A 15,654-nucleotide genomic window follows, 5' to 3' on the forward strand; every position below is an offset into this window, starting at 1 on the left:
ATAAACACTTATTTATAGAATGATTAATGATTTGTTTACAACATTTAAATTTGAACTGAGCATGTACATCAACACATTCCAACAAAATGAAGCTCAATATAGCAACATTTTAATTGCTCTTACAGTTTAATGACTATTAACTGGGATCGCGTAAATCATATCCAATTTGTAAACAAAATCTGCGAGAAGTGGTATCCCCTAGTCGAAAAAAGCACATAGGTGAATTCCATGTCCGTAAAATCGTTCTCAGTGTTTCCTTTCATTTTAAAAGAAAAGAAAAAGGTTTTTCTGTCTGACAAAAATGCAGGTCATAAAACAATAGAAAACACATTTCACAGTCGATTTGAGTCAACGTTTTATATACAAACATCAGCAAATATTATGAAGGTATGGTATCCACTCACCCATATTCAAAGGAGAAAAACAAACAAAAGCTTCTCACTGCTATATCGACCAAAAACTCTTGGCTGCATATCTTATTTACCTTGACACTGACTCACTCATAACGTAGCGGATTTCTTTTCTCTAGCATGAAAACACCTTACATTCACCATATGCATAAGATAATGTCTGTATATCCAGAGATCCTAACATAGCGAATGTATCAAATGTAACATGTGGTGAGAATGTATGTCAATCTCTTGCTGCTAAGTACAGTTGTAGTATTGGGGAAGATTAGACGCATATTTTAAATATTAGCCATGAATAGTGTTAGTGATACACCTGATTATTTTTCAGCGTGGAATAAAACCACAATTTAGTTTTATATCATTTTTCATCTATTACCCCGATCAACTGAAAGTGTTTGCAGAGCCGTATCATTCTATCTTATGAAAATAACGATGTTTGTAAAAGATATTCGCAGAAAAAATTTCCATGAGTCGATAAAGTATTGTCATTTAACAAAGCAACTTTTAACTAGATGTGCACTCTTGATGGAAAGATGTGAGGAATAACTAGAGATGTGTGTGACGCTTGAAATTCACCGGCCCGACCTAGCTCGAAATCGGAAACAGTTATCAGGCTTAAGCAGGTACGGTTTTCCAAAAAGATTTGGGTCTGGCCAAAGCACCAAGCAGGGTAATAGAAAAAAATAAAGTAGGTAATTTTGGCAGTGTCAAATGTCATTTTTATTTTATAAGATTTTTACACTCTTACAAATGCGGTAAGAGCCAAGATATATTCAAAAAATAGGCACGAACGTTCATTCAATGAAAATATGATCACTGAAATGTACATTATTTTAACAGATAATCTATCATCACGTTAGCAGTCTGCATACAAATAACTAAATTACGTAACTGAATGTAAACTCTTTAATAAAAGTTAAATGAAACCCCTTCACAGTAACCACTTTTTCGTTTTCAAATTTGCCTCCAATGCGGCATCTCACGGCGACTCCTGTCTAATTTAATGTAAATGGCAACTCGTACTAAAAACTACTCTATTTGACACCAAAAAATCTCTATTACCCTGCTAGGTGCTTTGGTCTGGCAGAGTTGTGGCTACAGTGGTCTGAGCTGATCTTGTCATTTTGTGTAATTTTTCTTATAAAATTCTCGTCACAACGACAAATTGGAAATATTCACGTAATGGGTCGTTTCAATCGCTCTTTATCTTATCTTCTTTGTTTACCAATAACAATTTTAGGTTAACTCAGCTTAAAAATATGGTCCCAGACGAATTTTACCACAAAAACTCTCAGGCGGGGCTCTCACATTGAAAAGTTGGTGGAGTTGGGTTAACAATCAAAGATTTTAAAGCTCGTATACATCTACAAGAATAGCTCAATAATTTCTTACATTGCATTGTTTGGATGTTTCCATATGTGCACTCGTACGTAGGTTCACTAAATTTACTATCTTCAGCAGAGTCTTGGTGACATATTGTAGTTAATATTGACTGTGATTACTTATGAACCAATGGCGCTATAGCGGTGGTACGTTAAAAAAAAAAACCAATTAAATAATTGGGTTGCTTACAATGAGTTGTGTACTCAAGTACTTGCACAGTATTAAATTTCTTTCATATAAATAAAACTGAATTCCAATAAAAATGTGTCAGACGATTTTTGTGATTGGAACGAGATTTTCCTAGATTTTATTTTAGCCCCGTACGAAGTACGGAAACTATTAGGTTTAAGATGCTGTTTTGTGCGCAATTTTTAAGATGTATACGTTTTGTACACATTTCACGTTTCGCACTAGAACTACGTGAGCATCAGCAGTAAGATTATGGACACAGTAGGACGCAATCGGAATGTACTAGGGTTACGAAGAGGGATTCTTTTGAAAAACAGCCTACCGAAATCGGACGCATTTTCTTGTGAAATTTTTTATATATCGAAATCACATAAGTCCCTATTTTTCCTAAAAGCACATAAAATTACCTTTCAAATGATACCCCACATGACCATGAAAAGTGCAAGTTTTCGGTTTTTGATAATTTTTCACCAGCCACACAAGCTTCGAATAATTTTTTGGGAAGTGGTTTTAGCTCCTAGGGTCGAAGTCCTTTCTAGGTACATATGAAGAATTCCTCTAGAAAATGCGTCCGATTTCGGTAGGCTGTTTTTCAAAAGAAACCCTCGACCGAATTGGGTTATGCACGAACTAGATTTATGAGTTCGTACGGGGCATCGCAGCAATTCGTTTCGATCTACCTCGTTTTTAATTACGAATGTCGAGAAAAAGAGAGAAGGTGAAAATTGCCACAGACGCTGATAATTTTGGTATCAATGTCCACTCAGTCCTTGAAAACCATCGAATCGACTGCAAGCAACGCATTACAACATTACACTAAACCAAGCACTAAACTCGCTTTTAGAAATCAGAAAAAAGTGAATTTGTAGTGCGACGATGTAATAATTCTGAATGATAGGTACTTATAATGGTAGGTGTTCTTAGACGTTACTCAACCCTTCATATACAGCTGGTGGCATGCTCTCAAAACTCGAAAGCTAGCCTTTCGAAGGATAGGACATGAAGTACTCTCGGGATATATGTTTACCTACAAAAAATTTAAGGCAACTCCCACATTTTGCAGTTTGGAGTGGCGGATCATTTTGATCTGTTAAATACTCCCTCGCGCCGTACTTAGTGAAATGAGATTTTATATGTCATATTTCACAGAACTCTGCTTCTAATTTCCGTGTCATTTATTTTATAAAAAATTGCGAAGATGAATCTGAACTTGAAGGCTATATTGAGTATCGGAAATGCATAAACAACCGACTAATCGAACAACCTAGACTGTCTGTAACGTTAAACCATAAAATGTAACGAAATCGTTTTAGATTTAATAAATTTTTAATTTCCTTCTTGTAAATTTTGTTCAGACTGTCATCCCATCCTTTTGCGAATATATATAAAATTCGATGTATAGAGTAATGTATATTGAATTGACTGGTATAATTATTGAAATGATTTTTATTTCTAAAACAAATAATTCTTCAATTGTTACAAAATCTGCCAGCGTTTCTTTTTGTAGTGTCGTAGATATGTGTTTTTTTTTAAAATAATTACCGAGCCTAATATCGCCTTGTTCTTTTTCCATTATTTTTCTGTCCGATTGAAAAACTCCGTAGTCTCTGAAGACCACTACCCATCGTTTTAACTAATCGTACCACGAAATCATGCCCGCACGTTAGTAAGCGGGCGTGACGCAAGTCCACTACAAAAAATGTTTGTGGACGGCGGAGCATATTTACAGCAATTTTTTGACTTCTCCTCCTTAACTCCAACGACCCCCAAATTTAGATATCTTGAATCTAGGAATCCTAAGGCTTAAGGCCTAAGGCTCAAAACTGACCTGACAACCTGAAATGACCTGATAACCAAACCTGATAATTTTCAGGTTGACCTGATGACCTGAAATCGGTTCGATATGAAAATGAAAATCTTAAAAATCTTTGATGATTGTTATACCTGAAGTAATTAGATAAATGTTTCATGAAAAGAAATCAAATTTTTCGATATAAAAAAATATTCACTCTCAAATTTACGTTACGTAACTGTTTAAAATAATTTTCTCAGGTATGGTTGCTAGGAATCTCGCGCCGCGTCATTCACAATTATTCACATTTTGACACATTTTGTATAAGGAAGATGTCACTTTGTGAATTATTGTGAATGACACCTTAACACCTTTATGATGGCTTTAGGGAAAGCGAAACTTAGAACTCTATTTAGAGCATTTTTAAAGGAATAAAAGTTGGAAATGGGTGCGAACTCGATTTAGAACGTTTTTAACGAGACTATTAGTTGAAAATGGGTGTCAACCACGACATAGTAAAGTTAACGAGGCAGTAGCGCTGATTTGACTAGGGACCTGCATAATCTAGTAGCCCTATATTTTTTGCGAACAAAATTTTTAAATTTATGTCAGTGTTCATTTGAGTTCATTTTCATACAGTGTATTAGGTCCCTTATTTGACGTTTCGTAAGTGAACCGCTCCTGCCTGGTTTATTTTACTCTGCCGTGGTGTCAACTAGATTTAGAGCATGTATAAAGAAACTAAAAGTTGGAAATGCCACTTTTCATCACTTCTGACAAAAACATAGCTAACGCCGACCCGTACGAAACACCTATTCGTATCAAAAGCCTTTAATGTGAAACTCTTCATTTCTCTTACTTCATTTTCTTCTCTGCTGAAAAACTATTCTTCCTTTTAAATCACTTACATTATCCACTCTTTGCCTTGGTTATCATATACAATTAAATTGCCGGAGGCAATATAGACAGCCCCGTACGAAGACAAATTTCATAAATTCCTATTTAAACAGCTATATACCGCTATATTTAACTATATTTCACTATAAATAAACATTTCACAGATAAATATATGCTATTATATAGCTCTATATGCCTGTATATAGCTCAATATAGGTATATATAGATGTCCGTATATGGAATCCCTTAAACCCCACACACATAACAAATTATTTCCATGTTAACAGAAACTCTCTAAGTATCATTTTTCCCAAGATATTTCTATTTTACAAAAATCCAATATGGCCGCCGGCAGCCATTTTGTTAGGAGACCGGAAATAGTACCGACGCTTTACATTCGTTAATACCTTTCAAACAAAAAAAAATTCATGAAATTCGGTCAAAATTTACTCGAGATATTGTCAAAATACACCACGTTCACTGTACTTCCGAGTAGCCAGATAAGAGCTCACTCCAAGAGACCTAGCTCACGCTCCGGAGAACATAATTTCATAAAAAAAATTTCCCTGATTGGTACGGTCAATACCTATCTAATAAAGCTAAAACAGACGAAATATGTTCAAATGTGGCCGACCTACAAGCAAAAACTGCTTGCCGCCCTGTGCCTGTTCCACACCAAGGGGTCTAACTCACGAGTCGGTCATCCGATTTCCATAAACTTTTTTTTTGTCGATCGGTATTGTAAATACCTTTTATTTGACGTATCACTTACAAGTTTAACGTTTAAATGTCCGGAGATATCTTCGAAAAACCGTAAAGCACTTATTGGGCCACAGCTCGGGAGGGGTCGATCCAAAATCACTCATCTTCGAACTTAGCCTGTCTTTTGACATTACCAAACGGGAAAAAAAAGAATTTTCAAAATCGGATGCGTTTTACTCAAGTTATCGTGCAGACAGACAGACGGACAGACGGACATTTTTTTTTCGCGGATTTGGCATCTCTAGTTAACCACAATAGGTTTCCCCTTACTCAGGGAGTCCAATTCGACGTGTTACAAACGTATGCGTAAACCTATAAGACCCCAGTACTTCGTACGGGTCTAAAAATACTAGTATTGCATACACTATTTGTACGGGTCCCTTATCATGTGAATTTTAGTTTTTATTAAATTTTCTAACTAAATTAAAAGAGAGACTAAACTTAACGAAAAATTTGAAAATTTTGGGTTTCGTATAATCTTGGAAAAAAATGTACTTGAAAGAACCCTCTTGAATACACATGAAACTTTGAAATTCATGTAGTAGAAGCTTAACATTTTTTGTTTCTTTTGTTTGAGGGTTGTTCACCCAAACTATTTTTCTACATAATATGAACCATTGTAGGTGAATGAAATTCTTTATTAAAATTGCGTTCATTTTATGTGCTGCAAATCAAGTCAAACTTTTAAATTAAAAAGCAACAAACATTAATTTCAAAACTATCTGTCAACTCACACATGTCGCAAACAGTTGCCTATCCGACTTTTTATTTGGACATTTGCATAAATACTTACAAAAGTGTCATCTATCAAATGAATTCGTTTCTTCAGCATGGTTCCGTTATTAAACCTCTTATTACTTAAAAAGATACCTTCAAAATTGTGAAAGCTGTTCTATGTCATTCATGGTTTGGTTAGTTTACTTATTAATTAATTTATTTGGCCTGATTATAGCTAAAAGAAAATTCTTTGTAGAAAGGAAAATACAGAAATGAATTCAAATTATAATACGAGAGAAATACACTTCTATTCATTATAGCTTATATAATGGGAAAAAGACAGAAATTGCTGCAAGAAAGCTAGGTGAAGGGTTGTTACTGAAAGGTTTTATTATATACCTAGAGGAATAAAATGTTCGCTTTACATCCAGCTTCGTTATCAAATTGCACAACTAAGTTATCGAATTGCTAGAGAGGGTATTGTTTAGGTATAATTGGTAGATACTAAAGCACTTCGTTAAAAGATCAGCTCCGTAGGATTGAACACCTTATCGACACATTTCAATTCGCCCTTAAAAACAATTTGTTGCTCATAAAAAATGTGCTGCAGAAAATTGCTGCAAAAATTATTAAAATTCGCTGATGGAATTTTTGCCGAAAAAAAGTAATTTTGGTTTTAAGAAGAAATGAGGAGCTGCACACTTTTTGTATAGACCGCAACGAAATCCCTGATCTTTCCCTTCCCGAAAATGTTCCACGTTATTTTGTGAAAGTTTCCAAAAGGAAAACACAAATTGCCGACAGCAACGAACACTAGAAATCAAACGATATAAACGAAAGGAATGTGTTATCTTGGGAAATTATCTGAATCTTAATTAATTCGTTCCCTTAACATCAAAAAAAGCTGAAGTACCGTTGTAGTTGTGTTATTTCCATTTCATTCAGTTTAATAGGGCACACATGTAATCGCAAACATAGAGACCGAACACAACCACACATATCAGTGATTTCTATGAACATTTGGAGTTTGAAAACTGAAAACTCAAATGTTCGCACTTGAATGTGCAAACGTCTGGCTCTATATTGAAGTACCGAGATGTAGTCTCAATATTGTTAGTTCTGATAGCCGATCTGATCAACAATATTTCAAAAAAACCAACCAACCTCCAACGACCAAACAAGTGCTGACACAAACTATTTCCAATTGAAAACTGTTTCGAACTGTAATATATGTGTTATGTGACAGTGGCAAAGAGATGACCAACATCTATGACCAATCTTGCATGTACACATCTAGGGAATCACAAATGAATTGAAAGTCATCATTTCATCACTCGTTTTGATGACAAAATCGCGGCAGAGTAAAATAACTTTACTCTGTCGTGACAAAATACATAAAACAAGAATAGACCGGCTAAAGCCTGGTGAGGTCTTTTTTCTAATTTCTGTTTGGAACTACCAACTACCAACTATTTGACCTACCAAAACTACCACATTTTCGAATTGCAATGTTAACTGTGAGCTATCGGTGATCAGATAACAAATAATTATTATTTGCCTGGTGTCGATATGCTCATGGTGGCTTTGCAATTTTGAATGTCAATCCATCTCGCAACTACCAACTACCAAAGCTACCGACTACCAAATTTCCGATTTATAAATAGCCGAGCATGTAGAATAATTTCGTCAGTCGGTGCGTAGTTCTCGAATAGTAAACATCTCTTCCCCAAAAATTACGTTTGGTAGTCAATTATAGCCTTGGTAGTCCAACTACCAACTACCAAATTTTCGAATTGCAATGTTAACTGTGAGCTATCGGTGATCAGATAACAAATAATTATTATTTGCCTGGTGTCGATATGCTCATGGTGGCTTTGCAATTTTGAATGTTAATCCAGCTCGAAACTACCAACCACCAAAAATACCAACTACCGACTGAGAGCTACCAAAACTACCAAATTTGTGGAACAGACAGACGGACAGACAGACATACAGACAGACAGACGGACAGACAGACAGACAGACAGACAAACAGACAAACCGGCCATAATAGGGTATTTTTTCTAGAAGAAAAAAGACCTAAAAAGGAAGTAGCCCGGGAATCCATTTTATTAGGTGTGCGGCTACTCAGAGTTTTTGTACTTTGGGTCTATTGGTGAATCGACCACTACGCTGGTATATACCAACAACCAACAACGCCAAAATATCAAATTTAACTGCAAATTAATTGAAATCTACTGCCTGAGAACTTGTAAAATCACAGTTAATTCAGTCTTTTCGTATATATTTGTCATAGAAAACTCTTCTTTGTATAAATCGTTGTTTCCAGTGCCGGAATGGCCATACTGGGAGTTCAGGAGATTCCTGAAGGGCCTTTTTATAGCCAGTCCGACACTGCCCGAGTAAAAAAAAAAGTGAAAGTGAGACCCCTTTTGAGACCGTTTTTTTTGTATGGAGGTGAGATGTCTCTTTTCGACCGTTTGAGACTGGTTTCTTCTCATATACTGATGAATTGATGATGATGATGATTGCGAAACCGATGAGAAGTCTCGTTTTAAATCATTTAATAGACTGTATGAGACGGAGCGAGTGGTCTCTTTTTACATAGTTTACGAGACCAACTGAGTGGTCTCTTCTTCTGTATTTTGCGAGAACGACCGAGTGGTCTCTTCTTCTGTATTTTACAAGACCGACTGAGTGGTCTCATCTTCTGTATTTTACGAGACTGACCGAGTGGTCTCTTTTTTAAATAATTTGCGAGACCGACTGAGTGGTCTCTTCTTCTGTATTTTGCGAGACCGACTGAGTGGTCTCTTCTTCTGTATTTTGCGAGACCGACTGAGTGGTCTCTTCTTCTGTATTTTGCGAGACCGACCGAGTGGTCTCTCTTCTGTATTTTACGAGACTGACCGAGTGGTCTCTTTTTTAAATAATTTGCGAGACCGACTGAGTGGTCTCTTTTCAAAAATATTTATGAGACCGACTGAGGGGTCTCTCTTTTAGATTATCAAAATATTTTTGAGACTCCTTGAGAAGTCTCTTTTGAGTTTTTTTTCGAGATCCTTTTGAGGCCATCTGAGAACTCTCACTTTCTTTTCGATATTTTTTGAGACTCCTTGAGAAGTCTCTTTTGAGTTTCTTTTTCGAGATCCTTTTGAGGCTATCTGAGAACTCTCACTTTCTTTTCGATATTTTTTGAGATTCTTTGAGAAGTCTCTTTGTAGTTTTTTTTCGATATCCTTTTGAGGCCATCTGAGAACTCTGACTTTCTTTTTGACATCTTCTGATGACCATCTGAGAACTCTCATTTCTGTTTTCCAAGTGTAAGATATTTCATTGTCTTTAAGCTGTAGTTTGTTCCTGCATTCACAGATGGCACAGTTTTTCATTTTTTCTTATAATTCGCTGAAATGATAGAAGTTTGAGTATTATTTGATTTTTTTTTTACCTTTTTTTTTATTTCGTGATGTATTTTCCGGTCACCACTCCAAGTACTAACCGCGACGAATGATGCTTAACTTTGGGATTCGACTGCCAGCCACCTTACGCGTGTTGCTAAATTGGATATATCTACGTGTAGGTCTTATTTCGAACCGTTGTTACAAAAACTTTGAGACCGATCGAGTGGTCTTTCTTGGATTATTTTTCGTTGGACTTTACGAGACTGGCCGAGTGGTCTCGTTTTGAATATTTTACGAGAATGTAAGAGACCGACCGAGTGGTCTTTCTCGGAATATTTTTCGTTGGACTTTACGAGACTGGCCGAGTGGTCTCGTTGTAAGAAAATATTTCTTTTAGATGATGAGACCAACTGAGAGGTCTCATTTCAGAAAAATGTTTTTTTGGACTTTAGATACCGTGAGAGAAGTCTCATTGAAAGAAAATATTTTTTTAGATGATGAGACCAACTGAGAGGTCTCATTCCAGAAAAATGTTTTTTTGGACTTTAGATACCGTGAGAGAAGTCTCATTGAAAGAAAATATTTTTTTTTAGATGATGAGACCAACTGAGAGGTCTCATTTCAGAAAAATGTTTTTTTGGACTTTAGATACCGTCCGAGAAGTCTCAATGCAAGAAAATATATTTTGTAAATGATGAGACCAACTGAGAGGTCTCATTTCAGAAAAATGTTTTTTTGGACTTTAGATACCGTACGAGAAGTCTCAATGCAAGAAAATATATTTTGTAAATGATGAGACCAACTGAGAGGTCTCATTTCAGAAAAATGTTTTTTTGGACTTTAGATACCGTCCGAGAAGTCTCAATGCAAGAAAATATTTTTTTAGATGATGAGATCAACTGAGAGGTCTCATTCCAGAAAAATGTTTTTTTGGACTTTAGATACCGTGAGAGAAGTCTCATTGAAAGAAAATATTTTTTTTAGATGATGAGACCAACTGAGAGGTCTCATTTCAGAAAAATGTTTTTTTGGACTTTAGATACCGTACGAGAAGTCTCAATGCAAGAAAATATATTTTGTAAATGATGAGACCAACTGAGAGGTCTCATTTCAGAAAAATGTTTTTTTGGACTTTAGATACCGTCCGAGAAGTCTCAATGCAAGAAAATATTTTTTTAGATGATGAGATCAACTGAGAGGTCTCATTCCAGAAAAATGTTTTTTTGGACTTTAGATACCGTGAGAGAAGTCTCATTGAAAGAAAATATTTTTTTTAGATGATGAGACCAACTGAGAGGTCTCATTTCAGAAAAATGTTTTTTTGGACTTTAGATACCGTACGAGAAGTCTCAATGCAAGAAAATATATTTTGTAAATGATGAGACCAACTGAGAGGTCTCATTTCAGAAAAATGTTTTTTTGGACTTTAGATACCGTACGAGAAGTCTCAATGCAAGAAAATATATTTTGTAAATGATGAGACCAACTGAGAGGTCTCATTTCAGAAAAATGTTTTTTTGGACTTTAGATACCGTGAGAGAAGTCTCAATGCAAGAAAATATATTTTGTAAATGATGAGACCAACTGAGAGGTCTCATTCCAGAAGAGGCTAAGAGGGTGATTTTACTCGTCTTTTTTCTATTTATTCTTTAAATGAAAGACATGCATTGGCATGTCGTCTTACGTTGCAAAGTGCTTAATTGTAATGAAAGCTTATGTCTAAGGACTCAACGACGGATCTCTTCTTTAGTTTGTTTCTTTTCGATCAGGCAGTGCCTTTATCACATATATTGTTTTATTGTTTATCATTTGTAATGAGAGTCGTCATTGAAAAAAAAAATGAAATAAAAATTTAAAAGAAGAAAAAACTTACACTAATTGAGCACTAAACTTAACAAATATATTTTACCCGTCTTACTCGTCTAAAGTCAAAAAAAAATTCTAAAATGAGACCTCTCTAAAAAAATATTTTCTTGCATTGAGACTTCTCGTACGGTTACGGTATCTAAAGTCCAAAAAACATTTTTCTGAAATGAGACCTCTCAGTTGGTCTCATCATCTAAAAAAAATATTTTCTTGCAATGAGACTTCTCTCACGGTATCTAAAGTCGAAAAAAAACATTTTTCTGGAATGAGACCTCTCAGTTGGTCTCATCATTTACAAAATATATTTTCTTGCATTGAGACTTCTCGTACGGTATCTAAAGTCCAAAAAAACATTTTTCTGAAATGAGACCTCTCAGTTGGTCTCATCATCTAAAAAAAATATTTTCTTTCAATGAGACTTCTCTCACGGTATCTAAAGTCGAAAAAAAACATTTTTCTGGAATGAGACCTCTCAGTTGGTCTCATCATTTACAAAATATATTTTCTTGCATTGAGACTTCTCGTACGGTATCTAAAGTCCAAAAAAACATTTTTCTGAAATGAGACCTCTCAGTTGGTCTCATCATCTAAAAAAAATATTTTCTTTCAATGAGACTTCTCTCACGGTATCTAAAGTCGAAAAAAAACATTTTTCTGGAATGAGACCTCTCAGTTGGTCTCATCATTTACAAAATATATTTTCTTGCATTGAGACTTCTCGTACGGTATCTAAAGTCCAAAAAAACATTTTTCTGAAATGAGACCTCTCAGTTGGTCTCATCATCTAAAAAAAATATTTTCTTTCAATGAGACTTCTCTCACGGTATCTAAAGTCGAAAAAAAAACATTTTTCTGGAATGAGACCTCTCAGTTGGTCTCATCATCTACAAAATATATTTTCTTGCATTGAGACTTCTCGTACGGTATCTAAAGTCCAAAAAAACATTTTTCTGAAATGAGACCTCTCAGTTGGTCTCATCATCTAAAAAAAATATTTTCTTTCAATGAGACTTCTCTCACGGTATCTAAAGTCGAAAAAAAACATTTTTCTGGAATGAGACCTCTCAGTTGGTCTCATCATCTACAAAATATATTTTCTTGCATTGAGACTTCTCGTACGGTATCTAAAGTCCAAAAAAACATTTTTCTGAAATGAGACCTCTCAGTTGGTCTCATCATCTAAAAAAAATATTTTCTTACAACGAGACCACTCGGCCAGTCTCGTAAAATCCAACAAAAAATATTCCAAGAAAGACCACTCGGTCGGTCTCTAACATTCTCGTAAAATATTCAAAACGAGACCACTCGGCCAGTCTCGTAAAATCCAACAAAAAATATTCCAAGAAAGACCACTCGGTCGGTCTCTAACATTCTCGTAAAATATTCAAAACGAGACCACTCGGGCAGTCTCGTAAAGTCCAACAAAAAATATTCCAAGAAAGACCACTCGGTCGGTCTCTTACATTCTCCTAAAATATTCAAAACGAGACCACTCGGCTAGTCTCATAAAATCCAACGAAAAATAATCCTAAAAGACCACTCGGTCGGTCTCTAACATTCTCGTAAAGTATTCAAAACGAGACCACTCGGGCAGTCTCGTAAAGTCCAACGAAAAATATTCCAAGAAAGACCACTCGGTCGGTCTCAAAAGTCTCGTAAAATATTGAAAAAGAGACCACTCGGCCGGTCTCGTTCACTATTTGTTCAACAATCATCAAAGAAAAGAAAAAGTGAGAATGAAATGAGACTGAATACGTAAGGAGACTGAAATGAGACCGTTGATCATGCTCATTTTACAGTCTCACTGAGAACTAAATTTTTACTCGGGTGATTGTTCCACTCAATATCTTTGCAACAGTATCAGGCGCACTCTAATTTAGAATCTGTTCACTTTATAAAATAAAATAATTATAATTTTTGCGATCAATACGAAAATTTTGCACGGTTTGTCTTGTAATATGACTGGAGCAATAACACCTAGACATGACGATGTTAATGGAATATTTTCTCATGCATTTTCTTCTGCAGGAGTACCAACTATATTGCAACCACCAGGTATTTCTAGAAGTGACGGTAAAAGAGTTGACGGTATGACCATAATTCCGTGGAGTCATGGAAAGTCTCTTTTATGGGATGTGACAATACGTGATACGTTGGCTCCTTCATACATAAATGAATCTTCTAAGAAATCAGGGTCAATCGCAGAAAAGGCAGAAAGATTGAAGCATAACCATTATATAGATCTAAAAGAAAATTATTTATTCACTCCTATTGCTTTCGAATCGCTAGGTTGCATGGGCCCAGAAACGAAAAAATTTGTCTACAAATTGGGGTCATTAATGAAAGCAGCTTCAGGAGAACCGCGCTCCACCGATTACTTATTACAGAAAATTTCAATCGCTATTCAAAGAGGAAATGCGGCATGCATTCTAGGAACATTAGGGAGAAGTAGAGTAGATGATTTTTATTTATTGTAATATTTATTTGTTGATGAAAAGATCGTTTTTTTACTGACTGCGCCTTTGTGAGCAGTCTTTTTTTTCGCTTGTTTAAATAAATAAATGGAACCAAAATTTTAATTCTGTAATCGTAATCCTTTATAAGTAGACAAGTGGATATTATACCCAACAATTTGTGCTTCTTATTTAGATCATCTGTGAACCATCGCTTAAGTGGGCGATCCCAATTCTTCTATAATTACGACTATGTTGCTTTTCATCTGATGGTATATTTAGTTATCCGGAAAAATAAAAACGAAATCTCCGCTTAATGTTCGTTTTATTTCTTTTCCAATAAACTAAATTCATTTCGTCCGAATAAAAAACATGTTTTGTTATAAGTTTATTATTTTTTGTAATTAAAAACAAAAATTCAAACTATATATTTACACTGACGAAAATAGATTCTTACAGACAATATAAAATTTGTGTTTCAATAACTTAATCCAATATCATTGTTGTAACGTTCCATGATTAATAAAAATTCATCTGAGATCTATTGAACCTTGTTCATTTTCAATGGTCTTTCAAAGTTAACTGTGACGTAAGTCAAACGAAGGGCCAACAAAATCAAATTTTCCTTCTCTTTCTTTTGTATGCAACTAGTGTGGGTTATGAGTAATCTTTAGCGAAGTTTATGTAACGCAGTTTAAAGTGTTAATCCGTTGAAATCAATATTAAGTTGAAAGTTCGAGCTTACGTACGTGAAAAATGAAAACTAGGACTGGATTAGCATAATTCGGTGATTTAAAGATATGGAACACAGACAAACCTGATACTCTAGGTGTTTCTTCTCACGTAAAATCTTCTAGAAAAATCGATGGTGAGCGTGATGAGCAAAATTAATATTTTCCATAGAGTTAATAGAGAATGTAAAGACTTTTCGCATGAAACATACATATATAAGTCATGCAAAGGGGTTAAGATCATTATGATTCACAAGGTTCATAAGTTTATAAAGAAGGAGTTGCAGGAAGTGTTGATATTTGGTAATTTTACAAAAATTAAATCGAGCGACAAAAAGGCAGAGTAATTTTGTCAATTTCTACTCTGATTGTAACGTTGATAAAAATTCAACGATTTATAAATCTTCAACTTTTTAAACTTCATGTCTAAGAAAATCTACAGATGAAAATAGCCGATGATTTTTTTGGTTTTACTGTAGACTGCGGTACAAATAGAGGTAACATAGCAGACATGTTATTTTGTTTATTATACTAATAAAGTAAATACTGACCCCATCCTCATTTCTAGTATTATTCTGGAGACACTAGATAAAATAATTTTTTTTCTAACAGTCTCATCAATAAACTATGCCAAAGTGATTTTTTTTGACAATTTGTTTTTTGCATAAAGTGGTTAAAAATTGAAAATAAAGATATCCGTGTCTCGTCTTTTGACCAAAAAACGTGAAACCGGAAAGATTTTTCACTATCCAAAATTCCTGAAATATGTGATTTGCGCCATTTTCCACCCAAATTCAACATAAGGTCTTAAGTTTGCAACATAAAGTTACAGTAGTATTATTCAAAGTATATAAACACTGAAGGTAATGCAGACCCTCAGCGGATCAGAGAAATTACAGATCCAAACTTTCAGGTGAATTCATTTCCGTATGTTGTCTAACTTAGACTTGTGCAACATGACGGCCCTAAATCCTTCCAATTCACCACTAAATACAACTTGACGCAAACGAATTTTATATGTGTGCAACATGACGGAGCTAAAATTCACCTGAA

General features: G+C 34.9%; 1 protein-coding gene and 1 long non-coding RNA gene across 5 annotated transcripts in view; one reads left to right on the top strand and one right to left on the bottom strand.

The window, feature by feature from the left end:
- The window catches only part of LOC119074922 (PDF receptor), a 67,496-nt gene that overhangs the window by 37,370 nt on the left and 14,472 nt on the right, over positions 1-15,654 (bottom strand). The gene's annotated exons all lie outside the window — the stretch shown is intronic.
- LOC119074932 lies at positions 1,123-15,209 on the top strand. The gene is made up of 3 exons (XR_005087274.1): positions 1,123-1,488; positions 6,556-6,564; positions 15,190-15,209. It is a non-coding gene; the product is annotated as an uncharacterized LOC119074932 (long non-coding RNA).

This window comes from Bradysia coprophila, unplaced genomic scaffold (genome assembly GCF_014529535.1).
Source record: "Bradysia coprophila strain Holo2 unplaced genomic scaffold, BU_Bcop_v1 contig_151, whole genome shotgun sequence".
In the NCBI taxonomy this organism is placed as follows: Eukaryota; Metazoa; Arthropoda; class Insecta; order Diptera; family Sciaridae; genus Bradysia; species Bradysia coprophila.